The sequence below is a fragment of the Ambystoma mexicanum genome, chromosome 7p (assembly GCF_040938575.1).
Source record: "Ambystoma mexicanum isolate Mex_15411 chromosome 7p, UKY_AmexF1_1, whole genome shotgun sequence".
Lineage (NCBI taxonomy): Eukaryota > Metazoa > Chordata > Amphibia > Caudata > Ambystomatidae > Ambystoma > Ambystoma mexicanum.
The window spans coordinates 904,283,767-904,299,978 of record NC_090939.1 but is presented as its reverse complement, the minus strand read 5'-3'; the positions used below and the strand labels follow the sequence as shown (position 1 = coordinate 904,299,978).

General features: G+C 48.8%; 1 protein-coding gene across 1 annotated transcript in view; it reads left to right on the top strand.

Moving 5' to 3' along the window:
- The window catches only part of NSUN3 (NOP2/Sun RNA methyltransferase 3), a 358,318-nt gene that overhangs the window by 175,315 nt on the left and 166,791 nt on the right, over positions 1–16,212 (top strand). The window lies entirely within an intron of this gene.

Here is a 16,212-nt window from a genome sequence, read left to right as displayed (position 1 = left end):
TGGCTGCTCCGGGAAGGCCGTCTAGAGACGCCCTGCACTGCTATAAGGCAGAGCATACAAAGGCTGAATCGGGGCAAGCAGTAAGCCAGGGTAGATCCCAGAAGGGAGGTGGCCCCCGAGAAGGAGGGAGTGGAAGAGACCCAGAGGGCCGGGATCCAGAGGCCCCCTGACCATGCCAGAACAGCAAAGAAACTGGGAGGCCACAGCAGATAGGAGGAGAGGAGTGACCGGGACCAGAGGAGCAGACGCAGGGATCCCAAAGGGGTCCCAGGGGCTTGGGGATAAGACGCCCCATGTGGCACCCCACAAGGACACCGCCCAGTGGAGCAAGAAGGGGGAAGAGGCCTGAACTCCTCAAGGGAGGGAGAGGGTCGGTGATCGGTAGCCACAATACACAGCCTAAGGCACTTCCGGGCAAGCCCTAGAATTGGAGGGCAGAACAGCAGACTGGGCATAACAAGGCTAGGAAGAATCTCCAGCCCCCTGCCAAAGTACAGTGGCTCGAAGGCCGCTGAGCGGGAAGTGCCCACAAGAGACAGCGACAGGAATATCCAGGGCAGATGTCGAAAGACAAGGCCTCCAAGCAGGCACCAGCAGTGGGGGACTCGGGAAGCACCATTCCCACCCTGTGGGCCACACCAGGCGAGGCTAGAGGGACTTCAAAAACAGCCAGGGGCATGGAGCAACAGGAGGGATAGTGAGCCCGTGGGGCCGGAATCCTTCACGCGACTGGATCGCCATGATGATATAGTGAACCTTCAAACCTCACTCCCAAAGACATTCCAGGATCAATTCCAACTGATGAGGGTGATCATCAACTCAGCCCTGACAGAATTCAGGCAGGAGGTGTGCAAGTTGTGGGAGAGGACGTACACTCTCGAAAGGCACCTCCAGGAAGTGGACGAGGACACGACGACATATGGCGAACCATAGAACGTCTCAACATGGCCACACAAAACGTAAAACTGTAGTTGGAGGATATGGAAAACAGACTGAGGAGGATCAATATAAGGACACAGACAAAGAACTGAGAAGTGAGGGGCAGAAGATTTTTGCGGGTATCCTGGCTTGTGTGAGCCGGGAAGAGATGGAGTTGGACAGGATCCATAGGACAGGAAGAACTTCTAGGGAACCAGGTGGGAGGCCGTGGAACGTCTTGGGGGCCTTCTCCCGCTAGGCACAGAAAGAGGCGGTTCTGAGGGAGGCAAGGGCGAAGGAGCCAGTGCATTACCAAGGCACTACAATTTCACTGTACCAGGACCCAGCAGGAAGCACATTGTTTGAGACGGCAGATGGGCCCAGTGGTGAGGGGGTTGGCTCACAGAAGGGCATCCAATATAAATTGACATTCCTTTTTGGTCTGCTTTTCGAATAGGAAGGACCGTAAAAACGCATCACGACAACCCAGGAGGGGATTGACCTCCTACAACTGGAGGACACCCAGGGCAGCCAGGGGGGGCCTACTTGCCCACAAGGAGATTAGCACAAGTCCCAGACCTTGGGCTTGGTCGATGGCAGGAAGGGGATGCAGAAAAAGAACTGCCCTGCAAGGCTCTCGCTCACGGACAAGAGCAGAGATGGGGGGACAAGTCGACAAGAAGGCTGACGATCTGGCAAGGAGAGTGCACAGGCAAGAGGAGAGGAAGCACGGAAGCACAGCAAACATTCAAGTGGGCTACGCATAATGTAAGGGGGCTTAATTCCCTATTCAGGAGGAGAAAGCTGGAACAGCTTACCAGGGCTTTGGGGCCAGATGTCCTCATGCTGCAGGAGACACATCTCCCAAAGAAGGATCAGGCCAGATTCAAACGGCAAGGCTACTAACAGGTCTTTCAGGCCTCCGGACCGGCAAAGAAGGGATGGGTGGCCCTTTCGATCCAAAATGGTATGGGCTTCAAGTTCAAAGGTGTTAAGGCGGAGAAAGGAGGGAGATTTGTAATAGTAGTGGGTGAATATGGGGGGGATCACCTCTACCCTGGCCCCAATCTATGCCCCCAATGTGGGGCAGGAAACCTTCCTGAGGGAACTGCTGGGCATGCTAGAGGAGACAGTGAAGGGCAACATGAGTATAATGAGTGACTTTAACCTGGCTTGGTCCTGGGACCTAAACAGTAGCTCGGGTGGGGTGGGGGGCGGTGGCCTCAGCATCACTACAGAAGAGGTTGGCAGAACTCGGTCTGCGGGATGTTTGGAGGGGGCTGAAAGGGGATAAGGAAGGGTTTACTTTCTTCTCTAATGTCCATGGTACTCTGGGATGCTTTTAAGCCTACAATTAGGGGGAGGTCATAGCAGCCAAGGTTCAAAGGGAGAGGCAGATGAGACAGCTCGAAACCCAGCTGGAAACAGAGGTTGGGGAGAGCAGGAAGCGGGCAGTCTCAGACTCCTCGAGGAGGTCCATGAAGAGGTACCACCAGGCAGTGGCCCAGCTTATCGTCCTCAGAACAAAAAAGGCAGAGAAGACTATGCTATCGGTTGTTCAAAGGTTCTTTGTGAAAGCCAATAAAGCAGACTCCCTCCTGATGAGGATGTTAAGGGGAGAGGCAGGAATCAAGACTATAGAGTCCATAATAGACTAACAGAGCACACGCCATTCCCTCACTGGGAAAATACAAGACTGCATTGCAGCCTAATATGCAAGCCTATACTCCCCCCAGGACCCAATGGATCAAAGGCAGACAGAATATTTGGAGGGCTTAGACCTACCTGCACTGGGGCCGGAGACGAGAAGGGAACTAGGTTAGGAAATAATGGTAGAGGAGGTGAGGAGGGTGATGGCGGCCTTACCGCCGAACAAAGAGCCAGGCATGATGGCTTTACGACGGCATTTTACAAGGCGTACGCAGGGACACTCATACCGCACCTGACCAGATTATATAACCATTTCCGGGATATAGGCAGGATCTCGGCATCAATAGAATAGTTTATTCTCCTCCCCAAGCCCAACAAAGTCCACACTAAGTGTACGGCATACAGGCCCATAGCACTGATAACCACGGATGCCAAAATGTACACCAAAATATTGGCCAATAGGCTGGAGAGCCAACTACCAGGATTGATACACCCCGACCAGGTTGGGTTTGTGCAGGGGAGGCAGACGTTTGATAACATCGAACGCATCGCTCACCTGATAGAAAAAGCACACAAGACCTCCGCTCTCTCGGTCCTCCTATCACTAGACGCCGAGAAGGCATTTGATCGAGTGGAGTGGTCTTTCCTGTTTAAGGTGATGGAAAAGATGGGGCTTGTAGGGGGATTTCCTGTGGATGGTCAGGGAAAATGATAACTCACTCGTAGTGCGCCTCCTAGTCAATGGGTCTATGTCCAAGGTTATCCGGCTTCAGAGAGGGACCAAGCAGGGCTCCCCCCTGCAGGGCTGCCCCCTGTCCCTCCTGCTGTATGCAATATATCTGGGGCCACTGCTGCAAACGGTGCAGGGCAAGGGAAAAGTGCATGGTATTCCATTTGGTGTTGTCCAACACAAGGTAGCCACCTTTGCGGAGGATATGCTCCTCACTCTCACGAAACTGGGGGAGTCATTGAGGGCATGTGGGGGACATACTGGCGTAGTTGGGGAGGTCTCTGGTCTCAATATCAATGTAACTAAATCAGAATTGCTTAACCTTACACTCAAAAGTAGGGAAGCAGAGGAGTTGAAGACATCTTCACCATTCATATGGAGCTCCAGGGGGATAAAGTTTTGGGAATTCATATGACCCCTGGCCTCAACGACTGGTATGCAGCAAACTATCCACCCATGCTGGTATGCATCAAGGTGGACCTTCAAAAGTGGAAGAATCTCCAGATTTAGTGGGTAGGCAGTGAAAATGGTAACGCTACACAGATTGCTTTACCTCTTTCAGGCATTCCCACTGGCAGACCAAAACACCTGCTTTGGGGAGTTGGGGAAAATCACGGGCAACCTCATATGGGAGAGAAAGAGGCCAAGCATCAGCCGACACTTTCTGACATCCCCAAGGGGAGCAGGAGGGATGGGTCTCCCGAATTTTCAGCCGTATGATATGATATGGCATTTATAATGCGCCTATACACAAGTGTTTCAAGGCGCGACGAGGCAAGGGAGGGGAAAAAGAGTGGAAGACAGACAACGATCCTACTAGGTCAGGTGTCATTCAGATCACGCAAGAGCGAGGGTAGGGAGAAAGGGAAGAGTGCAAGGGAAAGGGAAAGAGGAAAGTGCAGTGCAGTACATGGGAAAGAAGAATAAATACGATAAATAAAACAGCCTGATGGTGGCAAGTGCAAGGTAAGAGCAGACATAAGTGCTGGTAAGGGGACTGAAGGGATTTCAGAACCAGTCCCCAAGTGCATGGTGTTGCCAGGGGGGCAGGGCAGGTGAGCAAAAGGCGGGACCTGGTCCCAAGATCAGAAAGGGTGGCCAGGTAACTGGTGCAGAATTGGCAGGGAATTTCAGCAGGGGAGAGAGGCAGAGAAAGCAGAAGCAAAGAGGAAGGTTTTGAGGTGTTTCCGGAACCGGAGATGGTTCTCCCCGAGTTTCAGGGAGGCAGGAAGGCTGTTCCAGAGGGAGGCCCCAGCCGAGGAGAGAGATCGACCACCAACTCGTTGCTTGGAGAAGCGGCTAACCCTGAGGGAGTTGGAGGCAGATGAGCAAAGAGCCCGAGAAGGAAGGTATTTAGGAAGAGAGAGTTGAAGGTAATGAGGTCCCAGGCCCCAGAAGGCCTTGTGGATAATGCATAGGGTTTTGAACTTAATCCTTGCAGCCACTGGGAGCCAGTGCAGAGATTTCAGTCCTGGAGAGATATGATCCCTGGGCTTGAGGCCAAGGACAAGTCTCGCAGTCCTGTTTTAGATAGGTTGCAGAGGGCGGAGAGTAGAGGCAGGCAGGTTTAGATAGAGGCTGTTGCAATAGTCCAGCTTAGAGAGAACCAGGGCTCTGGAGACGGTGAGCTTCTGGGGGAAGGAGAGGAGAGGAAGAATATCTCTGAGGAGGTGCAGCTGGTAGTGTGACTTCTTAGAGACGTCGGAGATGTGAGGAGAGAAGGAAAGTGTGGAGTCGAAGATGACCCCAAGGTTTTTCGCCTTGCAGGTGGAAGCAGGAAGAGGGCCAAGAGAGGCCGGCCAGAGAGCTGAAGGGAAGGAGGGAGAGGGTGTGCCGATGAGTAGAATCTGGGACTTGCAAAGTGTCACAGCTACGGATCATATGGGAATGGTTTGGGGGCCACAAGGGGAAACAGTGGGTAGCAATGGACCGGGCAGTGGTGAGGCACGACTTGATGGAGGTCCTTTGGCCACCATGCCCACATAGACCGCAGAACATGCATCTGAGTACCATAACGAGACTAGTTGTGGACACCTGGGACAGGCTGGCAAAAAAACATGGGATCATGACCCTCATGTCTCCATTTACCCCCATTTCTAACAACCCGGAGTTCTCTACAGGAAGGGAGCCAGGGGCATTTGAACAGTGGCAGACAAGTGGATGCAAGAAACTAGGGTATATGTTCTAGGGCTCTTTTATCAGATCCTTTGCAGAGTGTAAGCAATCCTTTGAAGTGGGGGAGAAAGAAAGGCTGCTGTATTTTCAGATTCGGTACTGGCTCCAGAACCCAGTGATCAAGAAGGCTGCAATCAGCCAGTTTACCACATTTGAAAGATTTCTGGTAACGCACGATGGGTCGAAGAGACTGATATCATGCCTCTACAAAATCTTTGCTGAGACCACCCCCCGACCAGCCTAGTCCTATATGGGAAGCTGGGAGAGAACGATAAGGAGAGAGCTGGAGGTATGCAGTGATTACATCACTGCATAAATGTCGCATGTACAAAAAATCGCTGCACAAATGCTGTGGCTTGACCCGTTAAAGGTGTACCCCATTATACCATTTAAGAGGAGCGGGGGTGGTGGGGGTGTCCCCCGCTCCCCTTAAATGGTATAATGGGTCTGGGAGTTGCTGGGGTATCCCCCGCATCCTTTACATGGATTGCGCCAGCAAAACCACGGGCTTTTTGCCGCAATATTTTGTGTCCACAGCCATTTTTGCCACGATTTTAACACATGGAACTGAGATGGACAGTGAGGAATGGATAAGGTTGTGGAGGTTGATACCGAGGGTGGCTTAGGCATCCCAAGTGCAGGAAGTCTGGTATAAGCTGGTATTCAAGTTGCATTATACACTGGTGCGACTCCACAGGATCTATCCGGGGTCCATGCAGGAGTGTTGGAGAGGGTGCACAGAGGTGGGCAGCTGGTCCCATATCTGGTGGAGCTATCCCAAAAACAAACCTGTTTGGATGAAAACACAGGAGTCCCAAGCACAGATCTTTGGGAAAGAGGCTGAGATACCCCCGGAGGAAATACTGTTGGGGTTGGGTGGAGGGTGTGCACTGAGGGGGGCCCCGTAACTAGACGGAAAGCGCGAACAATGCTCATGATTGCGGCTATGCTGCTCATTGCACAGCATTGGAAGGGTGCCTCCGTCCCCACCATCCAGGACTGGTACAGCAAGGTAAGGGACTTTGTGGCCCTGGAATGGGCCACGTACGCGATGGACAATAGACTGTTGCACTTTGCTGGAGACTGGAGGGAAGTCTTGGCATTTCTAAGAGAGGAATACAGAGTTGAATAGTGCCCCCAGAGATTACAGTTGTTGGGCCTTAATTAGTAGAAATGCTGCTTCTCGGTCCGTCCCTTCCTCCCCCGTTACTTCCCATTCCCCATATTGATTAGGACATAAAGAACACAAAATGAGGTTGATTTGCTGCATTTTATACTTTTAAAACCGCTGTTGCATTAACTGATACTGCGAGTGCCCCGTCAGCCAGCAGGGAATTATTTAGAGCATGCAGAAGTAGGAAAAATGCAAAGGTTCCATGTAAAGAAGTAAATCATAACGCAAATTAACACACCACATTTTCATTGGGAATCATTTCTGTGAAATAATCTTTACCAAAGTAGTGCAGTTATCTTTTCCACTACGAGATCCTAATCCATAGGCTCAGAATAATATGTGGTGTTCAGGTACTTAGTTAATTACAGTCATCTTTGGATAATTGTATCCTGTACATTCTTCCTACTGTTTTCTACCTACAGAGAAAATGAAGTGCAATGTCCCCCTGAGTTTGTTGCTTTCTCCCTGTTTAATTCAGTCTTTGCATCAGATCTCCTTTCAATCTCATTAAATCATATGTTGCTGTTACATACAACGATGTGGACAACACTGAATTGATTGATTTTTCATATGAACTCTGATTTGAACAGGTCTAGAAGTTTTTCAGATTGCCTATGGGCCATGCATTTATGGATGGGAACTAGCATCCTGAAGATGAACCAGAACAAAACGGAGATATTGACTGTTTTATTAAACATGCAGGCCCTTGGTCATTGAACTTAAAGCCAAACGACTTGGGGATGCTCCCCACCTGACCAAAGTGGCAACATCTTGGTGCCCCATTGGTCTCAGATTTCTCCTTAACTCCTGAAGTGAGTGCAGAATGTGTTTTTTAATTTTGCATCTTTTGAGGAGGAATACATTTTTCGTTGACTTCCAGAGTCGTTTCAAACCGTGATCACCCTTGTTTTAACTGGACTATGCGACAAGCGCGTTTCTGATTTTAGCTGAACAGACTGCCGAGCCTTCAAAATGCTGCTGCCCAAATGTTCATTAAACTTCATAGATTTGAACAGATCACGCCAGCTTTAGGTCAGTTGCATTAGCTGCTGGTTGAGTGCCTGATTAAGGCTCAGTCACTTTGTTTGCTGGACAAGGCACTTCATTGAAACGTAATAAATGCTCACCTCTGCGTTTAGGGTCCACCTTTACAATACTTCAATTATTTATTGAACAATTGTATGGCGGAAAGTGTTTGGGGTAGGTTACTCTCGGTCTGCACTGTCGGGTTGTGGCATTCCCTTCACTCCTCCATTCAGGTGCTTTGGGACTGACTTGTGTTTTGGAAAGGCTGTAAAGGCCTCCCTGTTCCCTTAGCAACATGTTCCCCTCTGTGTTGGTGCCTGTGTGAGTTAGTGTTGTGAGGCTGCCTTCAGCAGCAAATGTGCGCTTTCGAAATAACCCTAACATAACATTACAAAGTTCTATATAATAGGTGCAATTGCTTTAAACACCAACCACTACAAAAAGTTAACATTTATTTATATGTGTATTTACTTGTTTATTTCAATTGCAGAAATTGCGGGAATAGTTAGCAGGTAGGAAATGTTGGAGGAGGTTACTTTGTGAAATGCTTTGAGATCCTACCTAAATCTGAGGAGATTGGATTCCGGGTAGGATGCAGTGTGGAGAGAGTTTGAGTTTTGCACCAAGGTAAGAGAAGGCTGTTCCGTGCTTAGTTGTCGTCTTCATTATTGAGAAATGGAGAAGTCCAGCATTTGTTGAACTAAGAGTCTTTTTTTGGATGTGGGGTGAATTTTTGAACTTTCTTAATTGATTGATTCACGTCTCAAAAACATTTGACCATACATAGCAAAGTTGAGGTACAACATCAAATAAAAAACATATGCAACATACGAGCAGAACAATCTTCAGGCATAGCAGTCGATTGAATACTTGAGCACATTGGGAGCACACATACCCAATGTACCATCCACCTCACGGTACTGTCCACCTAATTGTCCGAATCAGCGTTCCGAGATAGCAAATAGGCTGTGAAGGGGCTCCAAATGTTCTTGGGCCTGTTCTGTATCCCACATAGATTACCATACTCTTTGTCTGTATCACTAAGCCAGGTCAAGTCTTTTTGCCATGTACTCAACCCTTCGGGGGACAAACTCCTCCATTTAATCAAAATGCAGCGTCTCGCTACAATCATACAAGTCGTAAGCAGTTTCTGATACTGTTTTGGCAGCCCCGGGAGCCATCCAAACATGCAGCAAAGCAATTCACAAGGGATAGACAGTCCCAATATTCCAGAAATAGCTTACGCCACCCCCTCCCAAAATGATCTCAATTTAATACAGGCCCATATCATGTGCAGAAAGTCTGCCGAATCACAGTTGCATCTCGGGCAGCTAGCCGTTCTGGTGCCATCAAACTGGTGCATGCGGGCCGGGGACAGGTGCACTCTGAATCAGCTGCAGCCAGGTGCTGAATGCCCCTCTGTGTCTACTGCCACAGAGCGCTGCCCACTGTTTATCCATAAAAGGGGCTCCAGCATCCTCTTCCCATTTCTGTTTACACTTTAGGGCCACCTGAAAGGAATCTTGCTGAACTACATTATAGAGTGCAGAGACCACCCCCCTACTCCCGGGTGAGCACCTAATAAACTTCAACAACAGAGTAGTCAGCGGGATCTCCGGGAATAAGTGGGACCATTCCCTGAAAGCAGCTCTCATTCTGAAGTACTGTAACCTAGGCTGAAAACCCTCTCCCACCTTTTCAGCAAATAAATCTTGTGTAACAACTGACCCGTTCGGGTACAGGTCTTCCATACGGCTAATCCATGCCCCCGCCATTCCTGAATGACAGCCTCGTCACATGTTGGCGCCCGGTTGTCTATATTGCAGCGTGAAATACCCAGGTCAAAGGGGAAATCTACCCTCAGCCTCTTCAGGACTCTTTTCCATGCATGTAGCGTGCATGCCACAGGATCGAATTTACACTTGTTCAACACCCTTCTGGAGATCAAAACCCCCTGCAGAGAGGACGGGCACACTGAGGATTGTTCAATGTGCACATGAGGAGACGCCGGGGCCCCCGGCATCCACAGAGATGTAAAATATAACTGAGATCCTAGAAAATATAACTCCACATCTGGTGCACAGACACCCCCCCCCCGTCCCAGGGGAGGGTAAGTGTAGCACCGCTAATGCGAGGACTCCACGGGTGCCAAGCTAGCTTAACCAGCTGGCCTTTACGTCTGCGAAGTAACCGACCCCCGGCCACACTGGGATATTCTGAAAGATATATAAAAGTTTTGGGATCACAGCCATTTTAGCGACCAAGATCCTGCCCAGCAGTGAAAGCGGAAGTCTGCACCACCTCTCCACCCTCACCTTCAAAGTATGCTGGTATTTTACATGGTTGTCTGCCAATAGTGTTTGAGCATCTCTACTAACCCGCACCCCCAAGTATGTAACCGCTGTCTGCTCCCACCTGTATCCTTAATTGTTTGGAGGTCTAATCAGGGCCTCATTCAATGGAAATAAAGTGGATTTAGCCCTGTTTATTCTAAGACCCGAGGCCTCACTGAACCCTGCAACTTCCTGCGACAGCGGGCCCAAATTGCTCACATGGTCTTTAAAATAAAGAATTGCGTCATCTGCGTACAGTGATACCAACTCCCTGGCGCCACCCAATCCTAGGACCCTAGTCCCATGAAATTTACACAACCGGGCCGCCACTACCTCTATCGCCACAGCGAAAAGCAAGGGTGAGAGCGGGCAACCCTGCCTGGTCCCCCGTCCCAGTTCAAAGGCTCGAGACCTCATGCCACCAATCCCAATTCGGGCACTCGACCCGGCATACAGCAGCCGCACCGCCAAAAGATAGTACTTTGGGGCCCCCAACTGACGCAGCACCTCGAATAGGTAACTCCATTCCACAGAGTCAAAGTCCTTTTCCATATCTAGCAGAGCAGCCACAGCTTGCTCTTTGGGATCGATCTGGGCTAGGATTGTGACCAGCCTATGCAAGTTTGATGAGGTCGACCTCCCTGGTATGAAACCCGACTGGTCCACATGTATAATGTGTGTAACATGCGGGAGCAGGCGGTCTAGCAACACCTTAGCAAACGATTTTGTGTCGAGGTTCAGCAAGGATATTGGGCGGTATGAGGAGCATTCAAGGGGGTGCTTATCTGGTTTCAATATTAGTGTTATTTCCGCTTCACGCATAGTTGGGGTAGCCGCCCCACCCTCAAGCCCCCGTCCACACCAATAACACCTTGGGACCCCACTCCTTGTAGAACGCAGCCGTTATCCCGTCTGTGCCTGTCGCTTTGGAAGAGGACAGGGCCTGCATTGCTAGAAGGATCTCGTCAATTGTGATGGGCACAGCCAGAGCTTCCACCGCCCCCTCACTCGACACTGGGAGGGTTGCCTCCTTGATATATTCCTCTAGCTCTACCATGGGCAGCGTCCCCTGTGATGCATATAAGTTCTCGTAATAGTGTTGAAAAGCATCCACTATTGCCTCTGGCCCCACCACCACCCCCCCTCTGACGTTCTCACCGCTGATATGTCCAAGTTCCCCCTTTCTTGCCTAACGATTGCTGCTAGGAGTTTGCCCGGCCTACCTTCCTCGCCATACCTGCGGGCCATTGCCGGACGTGCCAGGTATTTAACCTCACGTTCCGCAAGGTCATTTAAGTGATCCAGCACTTCCCCCCCAGTTTAGCCATAGACCCAGTACAACCTCCCTTGTCTACCTCCGTCTACCTCCGCTTCATATCTCTTGGCTTACAGCTCAGTTTAATTCAACTGCCTACGGATCGGTTTTAACATGCCCAGTTCCAGGGACAGGCAACCACCCCGAAGCACCACCTTGAACGCTGAGCTCATCCCGAATACAGAACCCAAATTCTAACGAAAGTAAGCTCACTTCGCTCTTAAACATTACGTCCGACAGTGCTGCTGACTGAAACCTCCAAAAGGGGCGATATAGTACCTCCTGTTCTGGGCACAGTGGCCCAAGGACAGGCGAATGTTCCGAAAGCGTTCTAGGGAGAAGAACGCAGTCGATTGTTCGGTGCACAGTGGGCGGGGGGGTTGCCAAACTGTAGTCCAACTGCGAGGAGGTACTATGCACCGAGTGAAACGAATATTCCCTCCCTTTTGGCCAGAGCAGCCTCCACACATCACCCAACTCAAGCTCCTGCATGCCACTCAACACTGCCTCTGCTGCTCTGCGGCGATGTCGCTGCCCCCCAGCCGATCTATCTCTCCTCTCACTGAAAGGTATGCTCTTTATTCTCTTAGATTTAATGATCAGAGTGCATATGAGACACGTAAAACATGAAGAATAGCTCCTGAGGAAGGGAATGGAATTACCGAAATGTGCAGAGCATAACACACGGTTCATGAATTGTTGATTTGTGTTAATATTAATGTTGTTGGAAAAGTAACTGTGTATAATACATTGTGTTTGAACAAAATCCTTTAGTTTACATTAAACAATCGTGATTGATGATGTACAAAAAAACTAGTGAAGTAAAATTATTTCCATAAGCTAAAAATTAACGGAAAGTCATAATTGACATCCTTGAAGGTATGAAATCCTGGTATACTCTCCTGCTAGGGCTTCCTATGCTCACACACTTGTAGTTGCCTGGTATAGTCTCCTGCCAGGGCTTCTTGTTCTCAAATAGTTGTAATTGTCTGGTATACTCTGCTGCCAGGACTTCTGTTCATACATGGTCTCTGCTCTCCCCCAGAGTTGCATGTATACTTTGTTTGATGATGTATCTTCTTGATATATTATCCTGTTCAGGTTTCCCATATAATTGCACTGTATGCATTCACATATTTGTAAGGGTTTTGCTCGTAGCTCAATTCCCCCTTTAACGATACGTCCTTTCATTCTCTCTCACTCTGTGGCTTTATTTACAATTACTTGCATTCGGCATGGCCACTGATATGCACCGGTGTCCCTGCTGTCTCTGGGTGGACTCACCGGCTCTTGTTGGCATTCCTTGATTCTTCTACGGTCAGCCAGTGAAGCGTTTCCATCTGCTTCCTTCGCGACCACTTCGTCTTCGTTTTCCTGTTTCTCCCAGCTTCCACTTGACACGTCTTCTTCGTTTAAGGCTGCGGTAAGTGAAGCGCTGCTCTCTGTCACCTGCAAGTGCACAGGAGTTTCTCATCGGCTACTGGCGTTCCTGCAGCGTGTCCTTCTCGTGCAGCAGCTTCTTTCTCCGTGGTTGGTGAGTCACCAGGCTCCACCACACCAGTCTCAGCAATTCAGTCTCTCGTTTGCGCCCCCATTTCCTGCTCTGACCCATTTTTTGAGCTGACACAATGTGGTGGGAGAGGCATGTAGCGGAGAGAAGATCTATGACCTGCTCTCCTTCTCCGTCTTGTGTGAGTTCATCATTTTAAACCTGCATGAGATTTAATGGAGTCCACCTTGGTTTTGCATCTGGTCAATAAATGCCAACAGAAAAGCGTATTTTCAGGCAGTGTTTACTTTTTCACGAGACATCGAATAAAATGAAAAGCTTGCCCCGCTTTTACTGTTCTCCCCACTGCTTCATTGTGTTTTAAAATTGAATGCAGGGGACTGATTTCACAGCACGCAAGTGCTAAAGTTGGTGGTCCCCTGCATGCAATTTACATTTTCCACAAAATTAGGCTGTTTTCTTTGCTTCCTTGGGTGTTCTGTGGGAAGGTCACAATGATGCACACTATGCATTCCTGTTTTGTGTTCCATACCTATTCTATGTGAGTGAAGCTTTGTCTGACACTGCCTGTGATGCAGTTGTTGTGCAGGGAGAATCCTTGCAAGAGTTTTGCATATTCTGCACTGAACATCATCTTTTCGGTCTGGCTGGAGAGAGATTTAGCAACTTCCAGAGCTCTTGCAAATAGATATTAGAACAGCCTTGTTGTGAATCAGCTGCTCCATGATGCAGAAAGCCTCCCTTTAAGATGATCAGCAATTAGGCATATTTTCCTATCATTGGAGTTGTGAGTGTGACAGATTTGATAGCATTTAAGTCTTTTTGTTGTGCAAATATTCACAGAAAATATTTCTTGTGTACTGGAATAGACAGTGGATTATTTGTCATTTCATTTATTTTGGTATTTGTCACCCCTTAATGTTTGATAACTAGATAACACCACTGAGTGCCACAGATGGGGACAGAGTGTGTCTAAAAGGTCAAGGATTTGCGATGTTGCATAATTGTTTTGAGTCAACTGGTCCTATAAGATTTTCTTTGTTGATAGTGAAATACCTGAGGCTATCTCACATTACGAAGCTCGAGAAACCCTTATTCAGGTGGCCAATGACGGGCTGATCCACTCAGATCCCAACTTTAGGGGTGAGAGAGTGAGAAAGGCTCACCAAGATGGGGAAACCTGAGGTTGTACTTGTGTTAATAACTCAAGGGAGACGCTGTATTGTACCGAGTGAAAAGGATAGGAGGACAAAATCTCGTAGGCTTTTGTAGGATACAACACCTCTACCTCGCCTCCTCCCATTAAATCTCTCCGAACCCAGATCACAAGACCCCTCCGTCCAGAGCCAATCCACAAGTATCCCACACCCCATTGCATTTAAAAAATATCTCTCTAAGAATCCCTGCCTTCCAGTTCCCTATCTGAATATTCCCAATCAGACTTCTCCACGACCCTCTGGTCATTCTGTTCCGAAAAATCCAGTCTCATTGGACTTAAAACTACTGTTCCCACAATCCCCTTGGTTCCTTTCACAATAACACTCTCGGTCATTTCTGTCAACCTCCCCCACTTAAGGTAAGTTTGATACAAGGGTTGTAATTCCGTATAGCTCCTCTTCCCCATCCTACCATGCAGAAACTCTATCTCTCCCCTTTTCCGACTCAAGCACTTTTCCTCGACATAAAAACCAAAGGACTAGCCATAGAGCTGCTTACCTAACGTGTCCCGAACCCAGCGTCAGGTAAAGTCTGGCAGTTAACCTGAATCCCACACAACTGACAGCCCTTTCCTTTCCCCACAGGGATAAAAGATGGAGCAAAAGAGCACAGTACGCGCAAGGCAGACCGCACGACGGGACAGCTATCCAGACCCCAGCAGTTCAAAAGGAGGAGACAGGCGGCAAACATTGAGAGGCTGACAAGGAGAGACACAACCTTTTTTTTTCTCGACAAAACCCTGCGAAACCACTGCAGAAGGAATAGTAAGACCGAGGACAATAGCCCAAGTGTGTTGAAGCAGATGTCAGCAGTACACGCAGCGTATCGATGCTGATAAGCTGAAGCGAGGAAGACTCCTGCTACCGCGGTACCGGCCTTGACTTCAGCAACAACGAATGCTAAGCGGTTCATCACCGCCAGTGAGTCAAGGGGAGAGCCGTCAAGAACCGGGCTGTGGTGAATGACAGTCGCAAAGTGAGAAAAGTGTAAAGAACTTTAACATTGTAAAGGGGAGATCAGCTGCAAAAGAGGGCTGAAACTACGTGGGTACAGCTCTGAGAAACTCTGGTCGATCCCTATCTGAGTTAAACTACAGGTACCAGAAGGCCGTAGGAGAGCCGACAAGATAGGTCAAAATGGTCATACAGAAGGTCAAGCAAAATCCCTGTACAGTCAAAAGCTTTTGACCTACAAACTATAAAGAAAACAATGTAAGTGCATCCGCCGCATGAAAAGCAAGGGAAGTGAATCCTGTAAACATTGAAAGTGAATTTGAAGGTGAAGTGTGCAAGTGTGAACCCGGAAGAGGGATGCTGAGACAAGGGGGCAAAGTCTAAAGTCCCAAGAAAAAGTGTATTGACAAGAGTGAACCCAGCAGAGGGATGACCACTAGAACTGTTTAAAAAGACATTAATATTTTTGAGTGAAGGAAAAGCCATAGTGAACCCGATGGAGGGAGGCTAACAGTCGAGAGGGGTCTGAGCCTGACTGAGGGAGATCCAGGGGTGAAGCCATCACCCAAAGTCCATTAAGAGAAGGAACTGTTATTTGATTTGTGGAGTACAATTTGTGAAGGGTCAGCACCCGGAAGAGGGGGACCGAGGGGTGAATCCACAAAGGTCCCACTTTACCCCATGCTCAAAACGTGGGGAAGGGAGGTCCATGCTACTGCATCCTGCCATATTATTTTTGAACACTTCTTTCCTTTCTTGAAATCCACCCCACACCCCTTGTGTATTAGTTGTAAGGTTTGGCAATAGGTTTCTTTAATGGGCCCTTTTTATTTTGACACAATACCACTAGGACTGCCTTATTTTCATTTGATTGTCGACGCTTGCTTAGATTTAGGTTTAGATTAGGAATTTTTCCAACCTGCATACAGAGTAATAATTGGGTCTGTCTTTTCTGTAGCCACCATGAGTTCCTTACATGATCCATCATTAACCCACTCACCACAGTCGGACCCCTTAAGAATTCTTAAGTGGGGTACCCTCAGAATACCCATGTCTGCGGTCCTCATGTGGCAGGGGTGGAGCATGCCTTGTTTAGTCTACAGTACCATGTCGAAAGGATGTCTTATAATGTGATATTCTATCCACTGGGAAAACAGGAACTGAACGTTTGGTCGTGACATGGTGACATGGGAAAGAGTTTAGTAGCAAA